The sequence below is a fragment of the Oryzias melastigma genome, linkage group LG7, assembly GCF_002922805.2.
Source record: "Oryzias melastigma strain HK-1 linkage group LG7, ASM292280v2, whole genome shotgun sequence".
In the NCBI taxonomy this organism is placed as follows: domain Eukaryota; kingdom Metazoa; phylum Chordata; class Actinopteri; order Beloniformes; family Adrianichthyidae; genus Oryzias; species Oryzias melastigma.
The window spans coordinates 23073182-23076453 of NC_050518.1; the positions used below are offsets into that span (position 1 = coordinate 23073182).

The 3272-nt window shown below is 37.7% G+C and overlaps 1 protein-coding gene across 1 annotated transcript in view; it reads right to left on the reverse strand.

Annotated features, from left to right (window-relative positions):
• The window catches only part of cables2b (Cdk5 and Abl enzyme substrate 2b), a 53753-nt gene that overhangs the window by 41511 nt on the left and 8970 nt on the right, over nt 1-3272 (reverse strand). The window lies entirely within an intron of this gene.

The following is a 3272-nucleotide window of genomic DNA, read 5'->3' on the forward strand; positions in this document are numbered from 1 at the left end:
AAAAAAAAAAAAAAAATCAACCTGGAACTGAACATGGGAAGTTTTCCAGATTCCTTGTATTTCTTTGAGATAATCAGGTGTAAATTAAATATGTGCACAAACAAACAAGTAAACAATGTCAAATCCATTTACATTTTAGTTTGATAAAGTTGTTGTTTTTCCACCTCAAAATAACACAAAGGGAACATTATTGGAACATTCTACCACACGTCACATAACTTGACTAAATTCAGTGTTTTCACACATTGGACTGTAATGATGGTTGATCATTTTGCCACCATCACATGAGTGTTGTCTGCTGTGATGCCACATTAAAGTAAAATAAACCTACTGTGGCTCAACCCCAATGATGTTTTCCAAAATCAATTCATTTCATTTGAAAGGATTTTATAAGTGAATAGGTCAATTTGATCCATGGCTTGCCTCAGACAGATCAACCTGGTTGGATTGTATAAATTAATGGATTAAGTTGTTACAACCCTAATTGGAGTCCATTCCAGCCACAGTTGGGCAAAGCTGATGTATACCTTGAACCTTTTGCTGTTGCATGGCCCACATAGAGACGAACTACCACACTCAAACAATCACTTCTAAGGGACAACTACGAATCACCAGTCACCCTATGGAATGAGGAGAACATGCAAACTCCACAATCATAATCCCAGCTGGGATTTGAACCAGGGTTCCAGTGGTTAGCACTCTCTCCTTACAGAGAAGTGAGAGGTGTTGTGAGATGAGAGTGCTAACCACCACGATGCAGCTCCATGGTTCATGTCTGTGTGAACCTGTCATGCTGATCAGCAAAGTTTCTTACCTTCCTTTAGACTGGGTGACATTTTCTAAGAAACAAAACACGTGACTCCATCAGGAGCCTGAGGGAGGACCTGAGCCGCCCAGGAGAAGGTTCACTTCAGCAGATATACAAATAGAAACTCACCAACACAACACTGACTTTAGACTTTCTTTTTTATCAAACTGGTATTTACACCTTAGATCAAGAAGGTTTTGTTAGAATTTTTATCAGCATTCTGCTGAGAATAGGTTCAAATTTCCTGATAAAGCTCAACTTAAAATGACTTAGAACTGAGAGGAGCAGCCGAACTCACATAAGGAGTTTCCCTAAATGAGTCAGTTGAAACTTGAGTAAAGCATTCCTGAAGGGAAAAAAAGTGTATGCTGCTCATACCTACACACCTCCTAAAGCATTTTCATTTCCACCATTCACTTTCATTCCATCCAGTCAGTCTTGATTTTAACTCATTCCTCTTTGGTTAAACTACAGTTTTAATACACCCCCTGCTGTTGTGGATATACTTAATACGAAAAGTGTCAGCTGAATGAAACATTGGTCTTGAAATTACAAGAACACACAAAGTTTACCCATCAGAAATAGGACAACACATAAACACAGAAGCATCTGCATTTATCTTCTGGACTCGTCTGAGTTCCTGTCATTGTTGGGAAGGTTGGGCTCTTTGCCCTCGACTGTCACACATGGGGTCATGTGACCGTTTGCTAAGCCCCTCCGTTTTTTGACAATGATAAAGGTTGTTGACTAGAGCCTTTTGCTGTGCTTCACTTTCACTCTTCCTCCTTTTTAAGGGCAGCTTCTCTCATATGCAGCTCTTGACATAAATATTAAAGCTTATTCGGACAAAACAATGCTCTGAATCAGCACAGCTTATATTGTTCCAGTCAAATCTGATGTCTGATTATTACTAAAAATAATAAATACTTTCTACAGAAAGAACCTCAGATAAGACAACCACCAAACATTTCATGAATGGCTCAATAATACACTTTTACTTTGATGTTGCTACACTTTTGCATCAGGCAGACACAGAGACTCGGTTACAACAACATGACGCTGTTTGTTATGCAATGTTGTAACCTGAAGCATGTTACAACATTGTTCCCTGCTAATAAGCAAATTTTCAATGCAAAATAAAAAAAAACTCAAGGCATGAAATACAATTCATGCGTGAAAGTAGGACTTAAAAAAGGGAAAAAAAATCCCAATACACAAAACAAACGTATTCCCCAATTAATAATGTTATTTAGAGGTTGATTTCAATGCCAAAACATAAATTCCTTTTTCAGTTCACAGTATTCCTTTTAAATTTGATCCCCAAATCTAAAAACTTTAAGAAAAATATCCATTTGTCTTCCATTTCCCAGTCTGGAATTCAATTGTTTGGTTAAGAAAAAGATTTCAACTGAACAAAAGTGACCCTAAACACTAGTGACAATAAACAAATATTTCATAAATTAAAAGCTAACTAGCTTAAGCTAACTAACTAATACTTTAAAAATAATTTATGTAAAAATAAATATATGGCTTTATTTTTTACAAAGATCATTTTGTTTACTTTGAACCTTCAACAACCCTAACATCAACCAGGTCTTGATAGACCTTCGTTTCGGATTAATTGACACAAAATAGGTCTTAAAATGCCCATTTATTTTCAAAAGGCCAGCCTCAAGAAAACAGTGTCAACTGCTGCAAAACTTGACACCTGACCAAAGTTGCAAATGATGCAGCCTATTTTCTACAGACACCAACAAGGAAAAATGGAAATAATTACATAACACTTGTCCACCTTTGTAGGATTTACAAGTTTCATTCCTCCATGCACACACATTCACTCAGATGGTGGCAGAGCTGCCATGGAAGGCCCTAGCTAGACCACCATAACCAGAGTGGGCTTAAGTGTCTTGCCTAAAACACTTCTGTCAATGGGAACTGAACCTACAACTTTGTGACTTATTCTAAAATCATACAATGGGATTTCAATCTTTTTTTTTTTAGATTCTGTCTCTGTGATGAATATTACAAACTAAAGTCAACATTTTGAGTGGAACAACTTGCAGAATTTGTTACAACTTTGTTAATACTTTTTTGCTCCACTGTATTTATTTGAAACTTTCTGTGTGTTTGGGGAAAACAGTGAGACGATGTGCGAGATGAGCAGAGCCAAACAGGTGCAGCTAGACTCCATGGTGGAGATGGTGTCTTAGCTTTGGAGTGTGGACGAGACAGATGTTCTCTAGAACAGGAGGCGATCACATTCCTGTACCCTTTGTCACAGATGCTGACAAGAAGTGAAACAAAGGCAGACAAAAATGCAAACGGTGCCTTCAGGAAGAACACAGCTTGGAGGTGTCAGGCCTGTGATGTGGCCTGTGTGTACAGCTGGACAGCAACAGCTTTTTGGAAAACCACTTTGGGATCCTACTGAGAATAGAGACAGCTGTAAAAAAAATGGTTATAA